Genomic DNA, 20,860 nt, shown 5'->3' with positions numbered 1-20,860 from the left:
TCCTACAGCCTTCTGGACCAGGGGACACATGCCCCCTGGACCAGCAGCCTGCAAGGAAGCTGCAGCTGAGCCATCCAGGAAGGCCCGCAGTAGTAGGCAGGAAGCCCCCTGCTAAGGACAGCTTTGCCACGCCAAACCTTGGAGGAGCTCATGGAGGCCCGGGCCTGCAGCGTTTTCCACGGGAGAGCACTGGGTTGCCCAAAGCCTCCCCTGCGGCTTCGGAGCACCCTCCAGCCCCCACGCCCTGGCAACCCACTCTGTTGCCGGAGGGAAGTTCCAAGCAGGGCGCTCTCGCTTGGGGAGCCAGGGTGCCTCCTGCTTGGAGAGTTGCTCAGGAACTCCTGTGGAGCGAGGCTTCCCCTCCCATGCTTGGCGGCCAGCAGATGGTGTCCTCGCTCCACCGAAAAACTCGCTGCTTTGAATTCAGCCCTGGATCTCCTAGCTGACCTCTCTGCCCCAAGCAGCAACTCCAGCGTGCACCCAGCCCCCAACAAGGAGAGTGCCTTTCCTGAGCGCTGCTATGCCATGGCAGCTCCGGGAAGGCCTCCTAGGGCCTCCTCTCCCCTCACACCGTCGTGTCATTCAGCCCACCCGGGGAGCAAAGGGCCCCCTGGGCAGGGCTCAGGGTGCAGCCCGTGTGTGGTTTCATGGCTGGGAAAGGGGAGATCCTGAAGCTGGCTGCCCGCTTGTGAATGGGGCCGGAGGGCAAGAGCCGGCATTCGTTTCGTGGGAAGCGGGAGATCGGGGGTCTCCAAGCTGCACGCAGATCCCCTCCCTGGCTGCCCCTCTTGCTGCTTCCCGGCTGCCAAGCCTCTCTTCCCCACGCGTGCGTCTCACCGAAAGGAGCAGGCTGCTTGCCATTCCTGGCAAGGGCCTCGTCCCACAGGCCCCGTTGCCTCCAAGGGGAGTGCACATTGACCCAGAGCCTCCAGAGGAGCTGCAGTCTCTCCAGCCACAGAGGCCTTGCAGCTGAGCCCAGGACAGCCTGCTGCGTGGAGGGCTTCGATGGGAGAGGGCCGTGCTTCCCTGGCGGGGGCTCTGGCTCACACTGCTTTCCGTGGGGAAACACTGTGTGCGCCAAGTGTCTCCTGGGTGCAGAAGATCTCTCCCCAGCGCCGGAGGTGCGGGGAACCCTCTCTGGACACAGAGCAGTGTTCTAGGCAGGCCTCCCGGGCTGGGAGAGCCTCCACTGCCCCAACTGTCCAACGGCCTCAGGACCACACTTCTAGGGAGTGTGGGTCTGACAGGCAGGGCGGCCTGAGGGAGGAACGTGGATGGCAGGCCCAAGCCACTGCGCTGAGCATTGCCCCTGGAAGTCCCAGCTGCAGGCTCTCTGCTCCACGCCCAAGCTGGAGTGAGCCTGGACCCTGGCCTGCAGACCCAGGCTTGCCCTGGGCACTGCTAGGGCGGGACCCATCCCAGGCTCAGCCAGGCCTCCCTAGGGCTTGTGCTGGCCTAGGCCCCTGCCAGCCAGCAGGAGCTGGACGGAACACAGTTCATTGGAGAAGGCCCCAGGGTGTTGCCGGTGTGTCTCTTGCACTGCTCGGAAGAAGCTGCAGGTCCACAGGCTGTGTGTGCACGTGGCCACTGGGGCCTGAGGAGAGAAGAGGCATGAGCCCCCTTGCAAGCGGGACTCCTGCCACCTCGGAGTTGCCTGCCACACACCCCCCTGCTGCCTGCGCTGTCTTCCCTGCTGGCAGGCCTCTGGGTGCCCCGGCCAGTCTATGCCAAGGAAGCAAGGTGCTTGCTCTCCCCTTGCTGGAAGCTCCTCCTACAGCCTTCTGGACCAGGGGACACATGCCCCCTGGACCAGCAGCCTGCAAGGAAGCTGCAGCTGAGCCATCCAGGAAGGCCCGCAGTAGTAGGCAGGAAGCCCCCTGCTAAGGACAGCTTTGCCACGCCAAACCTTGGAGGAGCTCATGGAGGCCCGGGCCTGCAGCGTTTTCCACGGGAGAGCACTGGGTTGCCCAAAGCCTCCCCTGCGGCTTCGGAGCACCCTCCAGCCCCCACGCCCTGGCAACCCACTCTGTTGCCGGAGGGAAGTTCCAAGCAGGGCGCTCTCGCTTGGGGAGCCAGGGTGCCTCCTGCTTGGAGAGTTGCTCAGGAACTCCTGTGGAGCGAGGCTTCCCCTCCCATGCTTGGCGGCCAGCAGATGGTGTCCTCGCTCCACCGAAAAACTCGCTGCTTTGAATTCAGCCGTGGATCTCCTAGCTGACCTCTCTGCCCCAAGCAGCAACTCCAGCGTGCACCCAGCCCCCAACAAGGAGAGTGCCTTTCCTGAGCGCTGCTATGCCATGGCAGCTCCGGGAAGGCCTCCTAGGGCCTCCTCTCCCCTCACACCGTCGTGTCATTCAGCCCACCCGGGGAGCAAAGGGCCCCCTGGGCAGGGCTCAGGGTGCAGCCCGTGTGTGGTTTCATGGCTGGGAAAGGGGAGATCCTGAAGCTGGCTGCCCGCTTGTGAATGGGGCCGGAGGGCAAGAGCCGGCATTCGTTTCGTGGGAAGCGGGAGATCGGGGGTCTCCAAGCTGCACGCAGATCCCCTCCCTGGCTGCCCCTCTTGCTGCTTCCCGGCTGCCAAGCCTCTCTTCCCCACGCGTGCGTCTCACCGAAAGGAGCAGGCTGCTTGCCATTCCTGGCAAGGGCCTCGTCCCACAGGCCCCGTTGCCTCCAAGGGGAGTGCACATTGACCCAGAGCCTCCAGAGGAGCTGCAGTCTCTCCAGCCACAGAGGCCTTGCAGCTGAGCCCAGGACAGCCTGCTGCGTGGAGGGCTTCGATGGGAGAGGGCCGTGCTTCCCTGGCGGGGGCTCTGGCTCACACTGCTTTCCGTGGGGAAACACTGTGTGCGCCAAGTGTCTCCTGGGTGCAGAAGCTCTCTCCCCAGCGCCGGAGGTGCGGGGAACCCTCTCTGGACACAGAGCAGTGTTCTAGGCAGGCCTCCCGGGCTGGGAGAGCCTCCACTGCCCCAACTGTCCAACGGCCTCAGGACCACACTTCTAGGGAGTGTGGGTCTGACAGGCAGGGCGGCCTGAGGGAGGAACGTGGATGGCAGGCCCAAGCCACTGCGCTGAGCATTGCCCCTGGAAGTCCCAGCTGCAGGCTCTCTGCTCCACGCCCAAGCTGGAGTGAGCCTGGACCCTGGCCTGCAGACCCAGGCTTGCCCTGGGCACTGCTAGGGCGGGACCCATCCCAGGCTCAGCCAGGCCTCCCTAGGGCTTGTGCTGGCCTAGGCCCCTGCCAGCCAGCAGGAGCTGGACGGAACACAGTTCATTGGAGAAGGCCCCAGGGTGTTGCCGGTGTGTCTCTTGCACTGCTCGGAAGAAGCTGCAGGTCCACAGGCTGTGTGTGCACGTGGCCACTGGGGCCTGAGGAGAGAAGAGGCATGAGCCCCCTTGCAAGCGGGACTCCTGCCACCTCGGAGTTGCCTGCCACACACCCCCCTGCTGCCTGCGCTGTCTTCCCTGCTGGCAGGCCTCTGGGTGCCCCGGCCAGTCTATGCCAAGGAAGCAAGGTGCTTGCTCTCCCCTTGCTGGAAGCTCCTCCTACAGCCTTCTGGACCAGGGGACACATGCCCCCTGGACCAGCAGCCTGCAAGGAAGCTGCAGCTGAGCCATCCAGGAAGGCCCGCAGTAGTAGGCAGGAAGCCCCCTGCTAAGGACAGCTTTGCCACGCCAAACCTTGGAGGAGCTCATGGAGGCCCGGGCCTGCAGCGTTTTCCACGGGAGAGCACTGGGTTGCCCAAAGCCTCCCCTGCGGCTTCGGAGCACCCTCCAGCCCCCACGCCCTGGCAACCCACTCTGTTGCCGGAGGGAAGTTCCAAGCAGGGCGCTCTCGCTTGGGGAGCCAGGGTGCCTCCTGCTTGGAGAGTTGCTCAGGAACTCCTGTGGAGCGAGGCTTCCCCTCCCATGCTTGGCGGCCAGCAGATGGTGTCCTCGCTCCACCGAAAAACTCGCTGCTTTGAATTCAGCCCTGGATCTCCTAGCTGACCTCTCTGCCCCAAGCAGCAACTCCAGCGTGCACCCAGCCCCCAACAAGGAGAGTGCCTTTCCTGAGCGCTGCTATGCCATGGCAGCTCCGGGAAGGCCTCCTAGGGCCTCCTCTCCCCTCACACCGTCGTGTCATTCAGCCCACCCGGGGAGCAAAGGGCCCCCTGGGCAGGGCTCAGGGTGCAGCCCGTGTGTGGTTTCATGGCTGGGAAAGGGGAGATCCTGAAGCTGGCTGCCCGCTTGTGAATGGGGCCGGAGGGCAAGAGCCGGCATTCGTTTCGTGGGAAGCGGGAGATCGGGGGTCTCCAAGCTGCACGCAGATCCCCTCCCTGGCTGCCCCTCTTGCTGCTTCCCGGCTGCCAAGCCTCTCTTCCCCACGCGTGCGTCTCACCGAAAGGAGCAGGCTGCTTGCCATTCCTGGCAAGGGCCTCGTCCCACAGGCCCCGTTGCCTCCAAGGGGAGTGCACATTGACCCAGAGCCTCCAGAGGAGCTGCAGTCTCTCCAGCCACAGAGGCCTTGCAGCTGAGCCCAGGACAGCCTGCTGCGTGGAGGGCTTCGATGGGAGAGGGCCGTGCTTCCCTGGCAGGGGCTCTGGCTCACACTGCTTTCCGTGGGGAAACACTGTGTGCGCCAAGTGTCTCCTGGGTGCAGAAGATCTCTCCCCAGCGCCGGAGGTGCGGGGAACCCTCTCTGGACACAGAGCAGTGTTCTAGGCAGGCCTCCCGGGCTGGGAGAGCCTCCACTGCCCCAACTGTCCAACGGCCTCAGGACCACACTTCTAGGGAGTGTGGGTCTGACAGGCAGGGCGGCCTGAGGGAGGAACGTGGATGGCAGGCCCAAGCCACTGCGCTGAGCATTGCCCCTGGAAGTCCCAGCTGCAGGCTCTCTGCTCCACGCCCAAGCTGGAGTGAGCCTGGACCCTGGCCTGCAGACCCAGGCTTGCCCTGGGCACTGCTAGGGCGGGACCCATCCCAGGCTCAGCCAGGCCTCCCTAGGGCTTGTGCTGGCCTAGGCCCCTGCCAGCCAGCAGGAGCTGGACGGAACACAGTTCATTGGAGAAGGCCCCAGGGTGTTGCCGGTGTGTCTCTTGCACTGCTCGGAAGAAGCTGCAGGTCCACAGGCTGTGTGTGCACGTGGCCACTGGGGCCTGAGGAGAGAAGAGGCATGAGCCCCCTTGCAAGCGGGACTCCTGCCACCTCGGAGTTGCCTGCCACACACCCCCCTGCTGCCTGCGCTGTCTTCCCTGCTGGCAGGCCTCTGGGTGCCCCGGCCAGTCTATGCCAAGGAAGCAAGGTGCTTGCTCTCCCCTTGCTGGAAGCTCCTCCTACAGCCTTCTGGACCAGGGGACACATGCCCCCTGGACCAGCAGCCTGCAAGGAAGCTGCAGCTGAGCCATCCAGGAAGGCCCGCAGTAGTAGGCAGGAAGCCCCCTGCTAAGGACAGCTTTGCCACGCCAAACCTTGGAGGAGCTCATGGAGGCCCGGGCCTGCAGCGTTTTCCACGGGAGAGCACTGGGTTGCCCAAAGCCTCCCCTGCGGCTTCGGAGCACCCTCCAGCCCCCACGCCCTGGCAACCCACTCTGTTGCCGGAGGGAAGTTCCAAGCAGGGCGCTCTCGCTTGGGGAGCCAGGGTGCCTCCTGCTTGGAGAGTTGCTCAGGAACTCCTGTGGAGCGAGGCTTCCCCTCCCATGCTTGGCGGCCAGCAGATGGTGTCCTCGCTCCACCGAAAAACTCGCTGCTTTGAATTCAGCCCTGGATCTCCTAGCTGACCTCTCTGCCCCAAGCAGCAACTCCAGCGTGCACCCAGCCCCCAACAAGGAGAGTGCCTTTCCTGAGCGCTGCTATGCCATGGCAGCTCCGGGAAGGCCTCCTAGGGCCTCCTCTCCCCTCACACCGTCGTGTCATTCAGCCCACCCGGGGAGCAAAGGGCCCCCTGGGCAGGGCTCAGGGTGCAGCCCGTGTGTGGTTTCATGGCTGGGAAAGGGGAGATCCTGAAGCTGGCTGCCCGCTTGTGAATGGGGCCGGAGGGCAAGAGCCGGCATTCGTTTCGTGGGAAGCGGGAGATCGGGGGTCTCCAAGCTGCACGCAGATCCCCTCCCTGGCTGCCCCTCTTGCTGCTTCCCGGCTGCCAAGCCTCTCTTCCCCACGCGTGCGTCTCACCGAAAGGAGCAGGCTGCTTGCCATTCCTGGCAAGGGCCTCGTCCCACAGGCCCCGTTGCCTCCAAGGGGAGTGCACATTGACCCAGAGCCTCCAGAGGAGCTGCAGTCTCTCCAGCCACAGAGGCCTTGCAGCTGAGCCCAGGACAGCCTGCTGCGTGGAGGGCTTCGATGGGAGAGGGCCGTGCTTCCCTGGCGGGGGCTCTGGCTCACACTGCTTTCCGTGGGGAAACACTGTGTGCGCCAAGTGTCTCCTGGGTGCAGAAGATCTCTCCCCAGCGCCGGAGGTGCGGGGAACCCTCTCTGGACACAGAGCAGTGTTCTAGGCAGGCCTCCCGGGCTGGGAGAGCCTCCACTGCCCCAACTGTCCAACGGCCTCAGGACCACACTTCTAGGGAGTGTGGGTCTGACAGGCAGGGCGGCCTGAGGGAGGAACGTGGATGGCAGGCCCAAGCCACTGCGCTGAGCATTGCCCCTGGAAGTCCCAGCTGCAGGCTCTCTGCTCCACGCCCAAGCTGGAGTGAGCCTGGACCCTGGCCTGCAGACCCAGGCTTGCCCTGGGCACTGCTAGGGCGGGACCCATCCCAGGCTCAGCCAGGCCTCCCTAGGGCTTGTGCTGGCCTAGGCCCCTGCCAGCCAGCAGGAGCTGGACGGAACACAGTTCATTGGAGAAGGCCCCAGGGTGTTGCCGGTGTGTCTCTTGCACTGCTCGGAAGAAGCTGCAGGTCCACAGGCTGTGTGTGCACGTGGCCACTGGGGCCTGAGGAGAGAAGAGGCATGAGCCCCCTTGCAAGCGGGACTCCTGCCACCTCGGAGTTGCCTGCCACACACCCCCCTGCTGCCTGCGCTGTCTTCCCTGCTGGCAGGCCTCTGGGTGCCCCGGCCAGTCTATGCCAAGGAAGCAAGGTGCTTGCTCTCCCCTTGCTGGAAGCTCCTCCTACAGCCTTCTGGACCAGGGGACACATGCCCCCTGGACCAGCAGCCTGCAAGGAAGCTGCAGCTGAGCCATCCAGGAAGGCCCGCAGTAGTAGGCAGGAAGCCCCCTGCTAAGGACAGCTTTGCCACGCCAAACCTTGGAGGAGCTCATGGAGGCCCGGGCCTGCAGCGTTTTCCACGGGAGAGCACTGGGTTGCCCAAAGCCTCCCCTGCGGCTTCGGAGCACCCTCCAGCCCCCACGCCCTGGCAACCCACTCTGTTGCCGGAGGGAAGTTCCAAGCAGGGCGCTCTCGCTTGGGGAGCCAGGGTGCCTCCTGCTTGGAGAGTTGCTCAGGAACTCCTGTGGAGCGAGGCTTCCCCTCCCATGCTTGGCGGCCAGCAGATGGTGTCCTCGCTCCACCGAAAAACTCGCTGCTTTGAATTCAGCCCTGGATCTCCTAGCTGACCTCTCTGCCCCAAGCAGCAACTCCAGCGTGCACCCAGCCCCCAACAAGGAGAGTGCCTTTCCTGAGCGCTGCTATGCCATGGCAGCTCCGGGAAGGCCTCCTAGGGCCTCCTCTCCCCTCACACCGTCGTGTCATTCAGCCCACCCGGGGAGCAAAGGGCCCCCTGGGCAGGGCTCAGGGTGCAGCCCGTGTGTGGTTTCATGGCTGGGAAAGGGGAGATCCTGAAGCTGGCTGCCCGCTTGTGAATGGGGCCGGAGGGCAAGAGCCGGCATTCGTTTCGTGGGAAGCGGGAGATCGGGGGTCTCCAAGCTGCACGCAGATCCCCTCCCTGGCTGCCCCTCTTGCTGCTTCCCGGCTGCCAAGCCTCTCTTCCCCACGCGTGCGTCTCACCGAAAGGAGCAGGCTGCTTGCCATTCCTGGCAAGGGCCTCGTCCCACAGGCCCCGTTGCCTCCAAGGGGAGTGCACATTGACCCAGAGCCTCCAGAGGAGCTGCAGTCTCTCCAGCCACAGAGGCCTTGCAGCTGAGCCCAGGACAGCCTGCTGCGTGGAGGGCTTCGATGGGAGAGGGCCGTGCTTCCCTGGCGGGGGCTCTGGCTCACACTGCTTTCCGTGGGGAAACACTGTGTGCGCCAAGTGTCTCCTGGGTGCAGAAGCTCTCTCCCCAGCGCCGGAGGTGCGGGGAACCCTCTCTGGACACAGAGCAGTGTTCTAGGCAGGCCTCCCGGGCTGGGAGAGCCTCCACTGCCCCAACTGTCCAACGGCCTCAGGACCACACTTCTAGGGAGTGTGGGTCTGACAGGCAGGGCGGCCTGAGGGAGGAACGTGGATGGCAGGCCCAAGCCACTGCGCTGAGCATTGCCCCTGGAAGTCCCAGCTGCAGGCTCTCTGCTCCACGCCCAAGCTGGAGTGAGCCTGGACCCTGGCCTGCAGACCCAGGCTTGCCCTGGGCACTGCTAGGGCGGGACCCATCCCAGGCTCAGCCAGGCCTCCCTAGGGCTTGTGCTGGCCTAGGCCCCTGCCAGCCAGCAGGAGCTGGACGGAACACAGTTCATTGGAGAAGGCCCCAGGGTGTTGCCGGTGTGTCTCTTGCACTGCTCGGAAGAAGCTGCAGGTCCACAGGCTGTGTGTGCACGTGGCCACTGGGGCCTGAGGAGAGAAGAGGCATGAGCCCCCTTGCAAGCGGGACTCCTGCCACCTCGGAGTTGCCTGCCACACACCCCCCTGCTGCCTGCGCTGTCTTCCCTGCTGGCAGGCCTCTGGGTGCCCCGGCCAGTCTATGCCAAGGAAGCAAGGTGCTTGCTCTCCCCTTGCTGGAAGCTCCTCCTACAGCCTTCTGGACCAGGGGACACATGCCCCCTGGACCAGCAGCCTGCAAGGAAGCTGCAGCTGAGCCATCCAGGAAGGCCCGCAGTAGTAGGCAGGAAGCCCCCTGCTAAGGACAGCTTTGCCACGCCAAACCTTGGAGGAGCTCATGGAGGCCCGGGCCTGCAGCGTTTTCCACGGGAGAGCACTGGGTTGCCCAAAGCCTCCCCTGCGGCTTCGGAGCACCCTCCAGCCCCCACGCCCTGGCAACCCACTCTGTTGCCGGAGGGAAGTTCCAAGCAGGGCGCTCTCGCTTGGGGAGCCAGGGTGCCTCCTGCTTGGAGAGTTGCTCAGGAACTCCTGTGGAGCGAGGCTTCCCCTCCCATGCTTGGCGGCCAGCAGATGGTGTCCTCGCTCCACCGAAAAACTCGCTGCTTTGAATTCAGCCGTGGATCTCCTAGCTGACCTCTCTGCCCCAAGCAGCAACTCCAGCGTGCACCCAGCCCCCAACAAGGAGAGTGCCTTTCCTGAGCGCTGCTATGCCATGGCAGCTCCGGGAAGGCCTCCTAGGGCCTCCTCTCCCCTCACACCGTCGTGTCATTCAGCCCACCCGGGGAGCAAAGGGCCCCCTGGGCAGGGCTCAGGGTGCAGCCCGTGTGTGGTTTCATGGCTGGGAAAGGGGAGATCCTGAAGCTGGCTGCCCGCTTGTGAATGGGGCCGGAGGGCAAGAGCCGGCATTCGTTTCGTGGGAAGCGGGAGATCGGGGGTCTCCAAGCTGCACGCAGATCCCCTCCCTGGCTGCCCCTCTTGCTGCTTCCCGGCTGCCAAGCCTCTCTTCCCCACGCGTGCGTCTCACCGAAAGGAGCAGGCTGCTTGCCATTCCTGGCAAGGGCCTCGTCCCACAGGCCCCGTTGCCTCCAAGGGGAGTGCACATTGACCCAGAGCCTCCAGAGGAGCTGCAGTCTCTCCAGCCACAGAGGACTTGCAGCTGAGCCCAGGACAGCCTGCTGCGTGGAGGGCTTCGATGGGAGAGGGCCGTGCTTCCCTGGCGGGGGCTCTGGCTCACACTGCTTTCCGTGGGGAAACACTGTGTGCGCCAAGTGTCTCCTGGGTGCAGAAGATCTCTCCCCAGCGCCGGAGGTGCGGGGAACCCTCTCTGGACACAGAGCAGTGTTCTAGGCAGGCCTCCCGGGCTGGGAGAGCCTCCACTGCCCCAACTGTCCAACGGCCTCAGGACCACACTTCTAGGGAGTGTGGGTCTGACAGGCAGGGCGGCCTGAGGGAGGAACGTGGATGGCAGGCCCAAGCCACTGCGCTGAGCATTGCCCCTGGAAGTCCCAGCTGCAGGCTCTCTGCTCCACGCCCAAGCTGGAGTGAGCCTGGACCCTGGCCTGCAGACCCAGGCTTGCCCTGGGCACTGCTAGGGCGGGACCCATCCCAGGCTCAGCCAGGCCTCCCTAGGGCTTGTGCTGGCCTAGGCCCCTGCCAGCCAGCAGGAGCTGGACGGAACACAGTTCATTGGAGAAGGCCCCAGGGTGTTGCCGGTGTGTCTCTTGCACTGCTCGGAAGAAGCTGCAGGTCCACAGGCTGTGTGTGCACGTGGCCACTGGGGCCTGAGGAGAGAAGAGGCATGAGCCCCCTTGCAAGCGGGACTCCTGCCACCTCGGAGTTGCCTGCCACACACCCCCCTGCTGCCTGCGCTGTCTTCCCTGCTGGCAGGCCTCTGGGTGCCCCGGCCAGTCTATGCCAAGGAAGCAAGGTGCTTGCTCTCCCCTTGCTGGAAGCTCCTCCTACAGCCTTCTGGACCAGGGGACACATGCCCCCTGGACCAGCAGCCTGCAAGGAAGCTGCAGCTGAGCCATCCAGGAAGGCCCGCAGTAGTAGGCAGGAAGCCCCCTGCTAAGGACAGCTTTGCCACGCCAAACCTTGGAGGAGCTCATGGAGGCCCGGGCCTGCAGCGTTTTCCACGGGAGAGCACTGGGTTGCCCAAAGCCTCCCCTGCGGCTTCGGAGCACCCTCCAGCCCCCACGCCCTGGCAACCCACTCTGTTGCCGGAGGGAAGTTCCAAGCAGGGCGCTCTCGCTTGGGGAGCCAGGGTGCCTCCTGCTTGGAGAGTTGCTCAGGAACTCCTGTGGAGCGAGGCTTCCCCTCCCATGCTTGGCGGCCAGCAGATGGTGTCCTCGCTCCACCGAAAAACTCGCTGCTTTGAATTCAGCCCTGGATCTCCTAGCTGACCTCTCTGCCCCAAGCAGCAACTCCAGCGTGCACCCAGCCCCCAACAAGGAGAGTGCCTTTCCTGAGCGCTGCTATGCCATGGCAGCTCCGGGAAGGCCTCCTAGGGCCTCCTCTCCCCTCACACCGTCGTGTCATTCAGCCCACCCGGGGAGCAAAGGGCCCCCTGGGCAGGGCTCAGGGTGCAGCCCGTGTGTGGTTTCATGGCTGGGAAAGGGGAGATCCTGAAGCTGGCTGCCCGCTTGTGAATGGGGCCGGAGGGCAAGAGCCGGCATTCGTTTCGTGGGAAGCGGGAGATCGGGGGTCTCCAAGCTGCACGCAGATCCCCTCCCTGGCTGCCCCTCTTGCTGCTTCCCGGCTGCCAAGCCTCTCTTCCCCACGCGTGCGTCTCACCGAAAGGAGCAGGCTGCTTGCCATTCCTGGCAAGGGCCTCGTCCCACAGGCCCCGTTGCCTCCAAGGGGAGTGCACATTGACCCAGAGCCTCCAGAGGAGCTGCAGTCTCTCCAGCCACAGAGGCCTTGCAGCTGAGCCCAGGACAGCCTGCTGCGTGGAGGGCTTCGATGGGAGAGGGCCGTGCTTCCCTGGCGGGGGCTCTGGCTCACACTGCTTTCCGTGGGGAAACACTGTGTGCGCCAAGTGTCTCCTGGGTGCAGAAGCTCTCTCCCCAGCGCCGGAGGTGCGGGGAACCCTCTCTGGACACAGAGCAGTGTTCTAGGCAGGCCTCCCGGGCTGGGAGAGCCTCCACTGCCCCAACTGTCCAACGGCCTCAGGACCACACTTCTAGGGAGTGTGGGTCTGACAGGCAGGGCGGCCTGAGGGAGGAACGTGGATGGCAGGCCCAAGCCACTGCGCTGAGCATTGCCCCTGGAAGTCCCAGCTGCAGGCTCTCTGCTCCACGCCCAAGCTGGAGTGAGCCTGGACCCTGGCCTGCAGACCCAGGCTTGCCCTGGGCACTGCTAGGGCGGGACCCATCCCAGGCTCAGCCAGGCCTCCCTAGGGCTTGTGCTGGCCTAGGCCCCTGCCAGCCAGCAGGAGCTGGACGGAACACAGTTCATTGGAGAAGGCCCCAGGGTGTTGCCGGTGTGTCTCTTGCACTGCTCGGAAGAAGCTGCAGGTCCACAGGCTGTGTGTGCACGTGGCCACTGGGGCCTGAGGAGAGAAGAGGCATGAGCCCCCTTGCAAGCGGGACTCCTGCCACCTCGGAGTTGCCTGCCACACACCCCCCTGCTGCCTGCGCTGTCTTCCCTGCTGGCAGGCCTCTGGGTGCCCCGGCCAGTCTATGCCAAGGAAGCAAGGTGCTTGCTCTCCCCTTGCTGGAAGCTCCTCCTACAGCCTTCTGGACCAGGGGACACATGCCCCCTGGACCAGCAGCCTGCAAGGAAGCTGCAGCTGAGCCATCCAGGAAGGCCCGCAGTAGTAGGCAGGAAGCCCCCTGCTAAGGACAGCTTTGCCACGCCAAACCTTGGAGGAGCTCATGGAGGCCCGGGCCTGCAGCGTTTTCCACGGGAGAGCACTGGGTTGCCCAAAGCCTCCCCTGCGGCTTCGGAGCACCCTCCAGCCCCCACGCCCTGGCAACCCACTCTGTTGCCGGAGGGAAGTTCCAAGCAGGGCGCTCTCGCTTGGGGAGCCAGGGTGCCTCCTGCTTGGAGAGTTGCTCAGGAACTCCTGTGGAGCGAGGCTTCCCCTCCCATGCTTGGCGGCCAGCAGATGGTGTCCTCGCTCCACCGAAAAACTCGCTGCTTTGAATTCAGCCGTGGATCTCCTAGCTGACCTCTCTGCCCCAAGCAGCAACTCCAGCGTGCACCCAGCCCCCAACAAGGAGAGTGCCTTTCCTGAGCGCTGCTATGCCATGGCAGCTCCGGGAAGGCCTCCTAGGGCCTCCTCTCCCCTCACACCGTCGTGTCATTCAGCCCACCCGGGGAGCAAAGGGCCCCCTGGGCAGGGCTCAGGGTGCAGCCCGTGTGTGGTTTCATGGCTGGGAAAGGGGAGATCCTGAAGCTGGCTGCCCGCTTGTGAATGGGGCCGGAGGGCAAGAGCCGGCATTCGTTTCGTGGGAAGCGGGAGATCGGGGGTCTCCAAGCTGCACGCAGATCCCCTCCCTGGCTGCCCCTCTTGCTGCTTCCCGGCTGCCAAGCCTCTCTTCCCCACGCGTGCGTCTCACCGAAAGGAGCAGGCTGCTTGCCATTCCTGGCAAGGGCCTCGTCCCACAGGCCCCGTTGCCTCCAAGGGGAGTGCACATTGACCCAGAGCCTCCAGAGGAGCTGCAGTCTCTCCAGCCACAGAGGCCTTGCAGCTGAGCCCAGGACAGCCTGCTGCGTGGAGGGCTTCGATGGGAGAGGGCCGTGCTTCCCTGGCGGGGGCTCTGGCTCACACTGCTTTCCGTGGGGAAACACTGTGTGCGCCAAGTGTCTCCTGGGTGCAGAAGATCTCTCCCCAGCGCCGGAGGTGCGGGGAACCCTCTCTGGACACAGAGCAGTGTTCTAGGCAGGCCTCCCGGGCTGGGAGAGCCTCCACTGCCCCAACTGTCCAACGGCCTCAGGACCACACTTCTAGGGAGTGTGGGTCTGACAGGCAGGGCGGCCTGAGGGAGGAACGTGGATGGCAGGCCCAAGCCACTGCGCTGAGCATTGCCCCTGGAAGTCCCAGCTGCAGGCTCTCTGCTCCACGCCCAAGCTGGAGTGAGCCTGGACCCTGGCCTGCAGACCCAGGCTTGCCCTGGGCACTGCTAGGGCGGGACCCATCCCAGGCTCAGCCAGGCCTCCCTAGGGCTTGTGCTGGCCTAGGCCCCTGCCAGCCAGCAGGAGCTGGACGGAACACAGTTCATTGGAGAAGGCCCCAGGGTGTTGCCGGTGTGTCTCTTGCACTGCTCGGAAGAAGCTGCAGGTCCACAGGCTGTGTGTGCACGTGGCCACTGGGGCCTGAGGAGAGAAGAGGCATGAGCCCCCTTGCAAGCGGGACTCCTGCCACCTCGGAGTTGCCTGCCACACACCCCCCTGCTGCCTGCGCTGTCTTCCCTGCTGGCAGGCCTCTGGGTGCCCCGGCCAGTCTATGCCAAGGAAGCAAGGTGCTTGCTCTCCCCTTGCTGGAAGCTCCTCCTACAGCCTTCTGGACCAGGGGACACATGCCCCCTGGACCAGCAGCCTGCAAGGAAGCTGCAGCTGAGCCATCCAGGAAGGCCCGCAGTAGTAGGCAGGAAGCCCCCTGCTAAGGACAGCTTTGCCACGCCAAACCTTGGAGGAGCTCATGGAGGCCCGGGCCTGCAGCGTTTTCCACGGGAGAGCACTGGGTTGCCCAAAGCCTCCCCTGCGGCTTCGGAGCACCCTCCAGCCCCCACGCCCTGGCAACCCACTCTGTTGCCGGAGGGAAGTTCCAAGCAGGGCGCTCTCGCTTGGGGAGCCAGGGTGCCTCCTGCTTGGAGAGTTGCTCAGGAACTCCTGTGGAGCGAGGCTTCCCCTCCCATGCTTGGCGGCCAGCAGATGGTGTCCTCGCTCCACCGAAAAACTCGCTGCTTTGAATTCAGCCGTGGATCTCCTAGCTGACCTCTCTGCCCCAAGCAGCAACTCCAGCGTGCACCCAGCCCCCAACAAGGAGAGTGCCTTTCCTGAGCGCTGCTATGCCATGGCAGCTCCGGGAAGGCCTCCTAGGGCCTCCTCTCCCCTCACACCGTCGTGTCATTCAGCCCACCCGGGGAGCAAAGGGCCCCCTGGGCAGGGCTCAGGGTGCAGCCCGTGTGTGGTTTCATGGCTGGGAAAGGGGAGATCCTGAAGCTGGCTGCCCGCTTGTGAATGGGGCCGGAGGGCAAGAGCCGGCATTCGTTTCGTGGGAAGCGGGAGATCGGGGGTCTCCAAGCTGCACGCAGATCCCCTCCCTGGCTGCCCCTCTTGCTGCTTCCCGGCTGCCAAGCCTCTCTTCCCCACGCGTGCGTCTCACCGAAAGGAGCAGGCTGCTTGCCATTCCTGGCAAGGGCCTCGTCCCACAGGCCCCGTTGCCTCCAAGGGGAGTGCACATTGACCCAGAGCCTCCAGAGGAGCTGCAGTCTCTCCAGCCACAGAGGCCTTGCAGCTGAGCCCAGGACAGCCTGCTGCGTGGAGGGCTTCGATGGGAGAGGGCCGTGCTTCCCTGGCGGGGGCTCTGGCTCACACTGCTTTCCGTGGGGAAACACTGTGTGCGCCAAGTGTCTCCTGGGTGCAGAAGATCTCTCCCCAGCGCCGGAGGTGCGGGGAACCCTCTCTGGACACAGAGCAGTGTTCTAGGCAGGCCTCCCGGGCTGGGAGAGCCTCCACTGCCCCAACTGTCCAACGGCCTCAGGACCACACTTCTAGGGAGTGTGGGTCTGACAGGCAGGGCGGCCTGAGGGAGGAACGTGGATGGCAGGCCCAAGCCACTGCGCTGAGCATTGCCCCTGGAAGTCCCAGCTGCAGGCTCTCTGCTCCACGCCCAAGCTGGAGTGAGCCTGGACCCTGGCCTGCAGACCCAGGCTTGCCCTGGGCACTGCTAGGGCGGGACCCATCCCAGGCTCAGCCAGGCCTCCCTAGGGCTTGTGCTGGCCTAGGCCCCTGCCAGCCAGCAGGAGCTGGACGGAACACAGTTCATTGGAGAAGGCCCCAGGGTGTTGCCGGTGTGTCTCTTGCACTGCTCGGAAGAAGCTGCAGGTCCACAGGCTGTGTGTGCACGTGGCCACTGGGGCCTGAGGAGAGAAGAGGCATGAGCCCCCTTGCAAGCGGGACTCCTGCCACCTCGGAGTTGCCTGCCACACACCCCCCTGCTGCCTGCGCTGTCTTCCCTGCTGGCAGGCCTCTGGGTGCCCCGGCCAGTCTATGCCAAGGAAGCAAGGTGCTTGCTCTCCCCTTGCTGGAAGCTCCTCCTACAGCCTTCTGGACCAGGGGACACATGCCCCCTGGACCAGCAGCCTGCAAGGAAGCTGCAGCTTAGCCATCCAGGAAGGCCCGCAGTAGTAGGCAGGAAGCCCCCTGCTAAGGACAGCTTTGCCACGCCAAACCTTGGAGGAGCTCATGGAGGCCCGGGCCTGCAGCGTTTTCCACGGGAGAGCACTGGGTTGCCCAAAGCCTCCCCTGCGGCTTCGGAGCACCCTCCAGCCCCCACGCCCTGGCAACCCACTCTGTTGCCGGAGGGAAGTTCCAAGCAGGGCGCTCTCGCTTGGGGAGCCAGGGTGCCTCCTGCTTGGAGAGTTGCTCAGGAACTCCTGTGGAGCGAGGCTTCCCCTCCCATGCTTGGCGGCCAGCAGATGGTGTCCTCGCTCCACCGAAAAACTCGCTGTTTGAATTCAGCCGTGGATCTCCTAGCTGACCTCTCTGCCCCAAGCAGCAACTCCAGCGTGCACCCAGCCCCCAACAAGGAGAGTGCCTTTCCTGAGCGCTGCTATGCCATGGCAGCTCCGGGAAGGCCTCCTAGGGCCTCCTCTCCCCTCACACCGTCGTGTCATTCAGCCCACCCGGGGAGCAAAGGGCCCCCTGGGCAGGGCTCAGGGTGCAGCCCGTGTGTGGTTTCATGGCTGGGAAAGGGGAGATCCTGAAGCTGGCTGCCCGCTTGTGAATGGGGCCGGAGGGCAAGAGCCGGCATTCGTTTCGTGGGAAGCGGGAGATCGGGGGTCTCCAAGCTGCACGCAGATCCCCTCCCTGGCTGCCCCTCTTGCTGCTTCCCGGCTGCCAAGCCTCTCTTCCCCACGCGTGCGTCTCACCGAAAGGAGCAGGCTGCTTGCCATTCCTGGCAAGGGCCTCGTCCCACAGGCCCCGTTGCCTCCAAGGGGAGTGCACATTGACCCAGAGCCTCCAGAGGAGCTGCAGTCTCTCCAGCCACAGAGGCCTTGCAGCTGAGCCCAGGACAGCCTGCTGCGTGGAGGGCTTCGATGGGAGAGGGCCGTGCTTCCCTGGCGGGGGCTCTGGCTCACACTGCTTTCCGTGGGGAAACACTGTGTGCGCCAAGTGTCTCCTGGGTGCAGAAGATCTCTCCCCAGCGCCGGAGGTGCGGGGAACCCTCTCTGGACACAGAGCAGTGTTCTAGGCAGGCCTCCCGGGCTGGGAGAGCCTCCACTGCCCCAACTGTCCAACGGCCTCAGGACCACACTTCTAGGGAGTGTGGGTCTGACAGGCAGGGCGGCCTGAGGGAGGAACGTGGATGGCAGGCCCAAGCCACTGCGCTGAGCATTGCCCCTGGAAGTCCCAGCTGCAGGCTCTCTGCTCCACGCCCAAGCTGGAGTGAGCCTGGACCCTGGCCTGCAGACCCAGGCTTGCCCTGGGCACTGCTAGGGCGGGACCCATCCCAGGCTCAGCCAGGCCTCCCTAGGGCTTGTGCTGGCCTAGGCCCCTGCCAGCCAGCAGGAGCTGGACGGAACACAGTTCATTGGAGAAGGCCCCAGGGTGTTGCCGGTGTGTCTCTTGCACTGCTCGGAAGAAGCTGCAGGTCCACAGGCTGTGTGTGCACGTGGCCACTGGGGCCTGAGGAGAGAAGAGGCATGAGCCCCCTTGCAAGCGGGACTCCTGCCACCTCGGAGTTGCCTGCCACACACCCCCCTGCTGCCTGCGCTGTCTTCCCTGCTGGCAGGCCTCTGGGTGCCCCGGCCAGTCTATGCCAAGGAAGCAAGGTGCTTGCTCTCCCCTTGCTGGAAGCTCCTCCTACAGCCTTCTGGACCAGGGGACACATGCCCCCTGGACCAGCAGCCTGCAAGGAAGCTGCAGCTTAGCCATCCAGGAAGGCCCACAGTAGTAGGCAGGAAGCCCCCTGCTAAGGACAGCTTTGCCACGCCAAACCTTGGAGGAGCTCATGGAGGCCCGGGCCTGCAGCGTTTTCCACGGGAGAGCACTGGGTTGCCCAAAGCCTCCCCTGCGGCTTCGGAGCACCCTCCAGCCCCCACGCCCTGGCAACCCACTCTGTTGCCGGAGGGAAGTTCCAAGCAGGGCGCTCTCGCTTGGGGAGCCAGGGTGCCTCCTGCTTGGAGAGTTGCTCAGGAACTCCTGTGGAGCGAGGCTTCCCCTCCCATGCTTGGCGGCCAGCAGATGGTGTCCTCGCTCCACCGAAAAACTCGCTGCTTTGAATTCAGCCGTGGATCTCCTAGCTGACCTCTCTGCCCCAAGCAGCAACTCCAGCGTGCACCCAGCCCCCAACAAGGAGAGTGCCTTTCCTGAGCGCTGCTATGCCATGGCAGCTCCGGGAAGGCCTCCTAGGGCCTCCTCTCCCCTCACACCGTCGTGTCATTCAGCCCACCCGGGGAGCAAAGGGCCCCCTGGGCAGGGCTCAGGGTGCAGCCCGTGTGTGGTTTCATGGCTGGGAAAGGGGAGATCCTGAAGCTGGCTGCCCGCTTGTGAATGGGGCCGGAGGGCAAGAGCCGGCATTCGTTTCGTGGGAAGCGGGAGATCGGGGGTCTCCAAGCTGCACGCAGATCCCCTCCCTGGCTGCCCCTCTTGCTGCTTCCCGGCTGCCAAGCCTCTCTTCCCCACGCGTGCGTCTCACCGAAAGGAGCAGGCTGCTTGCCATTCCTGGCAAGGGCCTCGTCCCACAGGCCCCGTTGCCTCCAAGGGGAGTGCACATTGACCCAGAGCCTCCAGAGGAGCTGCAGTCTCTCCAGCCACAGAGGCCTTGCAGCTGAGCCCAGGACAGCCTGCTGCGTGGAGGGCTTCGATGGGAGAGGGCCGTGCTTCCCTGGCGGGGGCTCTGGCTCACACTGCTTTCCGTGGGGAAACACTGTGTGCGCCAAGTGTCTCCTGGGTGCAGAAGATCTCTCCCCAGCGCCGGAGGTGCGGGGAACCCTCTCTGGACACAGAGCAGTGTTCTAGGCAGGCCTCCCGGGCTGGGAGAGCCTCCACTGCCCCAACTGTCCAACGGCCTCAGGACCACACTTCTAGGGAGTGTGGGTCTGACAGGCAGGGCGGCCTGAGGGAGGAACGTGGATGGCAGGCCCAAGCCACTGCGCTGAGCATTGCCCCTGGAAGTCCCAGCTGCAGGCTCTCTGCTCCACGCCCAAGCTGGAGTGAGCCTGGACCCTGGCCTGCAGACCCAGGCTTGCCCTGGGCACTGCTAGGGCGGGACCCATCCCAGGCTCAGCCAGGCCTCCCTAGGGCTTGTGCTGGCCTAGGCCCCTGCCAGCCAGCAGGAGCTGGACGGAACACAGTTCATTGGAGAAGGCCCCAGGGTGTTGCCGGTGTGTCTCTTGCACTGCTCGGAAGAAGCTGCAGGTCCACAGGCTGTGTGTGCACGTGGCCACTGGGGCCTGAGGAGAGAAGAGGCATGAGCCCCCTTGCAAGCGGGACTCCTGCCACCTCGGAGTTGCCTGCCACACACCCCCCTGCTGCCTGCGCTGTCTTCCCTGCTGGCAGGCCTCTGGGTGCCCCGGCCAGTCTATGCCAAGGAAGCAAGGTGCTTGCTCTCCCCTTGCTGGAAGCTCCTCCTACAGCCTTCTGGACCAGGGGACACATGCCCCCTGGACCAGCAGCCTGCAAGGAAGCTGCAGCTGAGCCATCCAGGAAGGCCCGCAGTAGTAGGCAGGAAGCCCCCTGCTAAGGACAGCTTTGCCACGCCAAACCTTGGAGGAGCTCATGGAGGCCCGGGCCTGCAGCGTTTTCCACGGGAGAGCACTGGGTTGCCCAAAGCCTCCCCTGCGGCTTCGGAGCACCCTCCAGCCCCCACGCCCTGGCAACCCACTCTGTTGCCGGAGGGAAGTTCCAAGCAGGGCGCTCTCGCTTGGGGAGCCAGGGTGCCTCCTGCTTGGAGAGTTGCTCAGGAACTCCTGTGGAGCGAGGCTTCCCCTCCCATGCTTGGCGGCCAGCAGATGGTGTCCTCGCTCCACCGAAAAACTCGCTGCTTTGAATTCAGCCCTGGATCTCCTAGCTGACCTCTCTGCCCCAAGCAGCAACTCCAGCGTGCACCCAGCCCCCAACAAGGAGAGTGCCTTTCCTGAGCGCTGCTATGCCATGGCAGCTCCGGGAAGGCCTCCTAGGGCCTCCTCTCCCCTCACACCGTCGTGTCATTCAGCCCACCCGGGGAGCAAAGGGCCCCCTGGGCAGGGCTCAGGGTGCAGCCCGTGTGTGGTTTCATGGCTGGGAAAGGGGAGATCCTGAAGCTGGCTGCCCGCTTGTGAATGGGGCCGGAGGGCAAGAGCCGGCATTCGTTTCGTGGGAAGCGGGAGATCGGGGGTCTCCAAGCTGCACGCAGATCCCCTCCCTGGCTGCCCCTCTTGCTGCTTCCCGGCTGCCAAGCCTCTCTTCCCCACGCGTGCGTCTCACCGAAAGGAGCAGGCTGCTTGCCATTCCTGGCAAGGGCCTCGTCCCACAGGCCCCGTTGCCTCCAAGGGGAGTGCACATTGACCCAGAGCCTCCAGAGGAGCTGCAGTCTCTCCAGCCACAGAGGCCTTGCAGCTGAGCCCAGGACAGCCTGCTGCGTGGAGGGCTTCGATGGGAGAGGGCCGTGCTTCCCTGGCGGGGGCTCTGGCTCACACTGCTTTCCGTGGGGAAACACTGTGTGCGCCAAGTGTCTCCTGGGTGCAGAAGATCTCTCCCCAGCGCCGGAGGTGCGGGGAACCCTCTCTGGACACAGAGCAGTGTTCTAGGCAGGCCTCCCGGGCTGGGAGAGCCTCCACTGCCCCAACTGTCCAACGGCCTCAGGACCACACTTCTAGGGAGTGTGGGTCTGACAGGCAGGGCGGCCTGAGGGAGGAACGTGGATGGCAGGCCCAAGCCACTGCGCTGAGCATTGCCCCTGGAAGTCCCAGCTGCAGGCTCTCTGCTCCACGCCCAAGCTGGAGTGAGCCTGGACCCTGGCCTGCAGACCCAGGCTTGCCCTGGGCACTGC

Source organism: Hippopotamus amphibius, chromosome 11 (assembly GCF_030028045.1).
Source record: "Hippopotamus amphibius kiboko isolate mHipAmp2 chromosome 11, mHipAmp2.hap2, whole genome shotgun sequence".
NCBI lineage: Eukaryota > Metazoa > Chordata > Mammalia > Artiodactyla > Hippopotamidae > Hippopotamus > Hippopotamus amphibius.
This window is presented reverse-complemented; position numbering follows the sequence as displayed.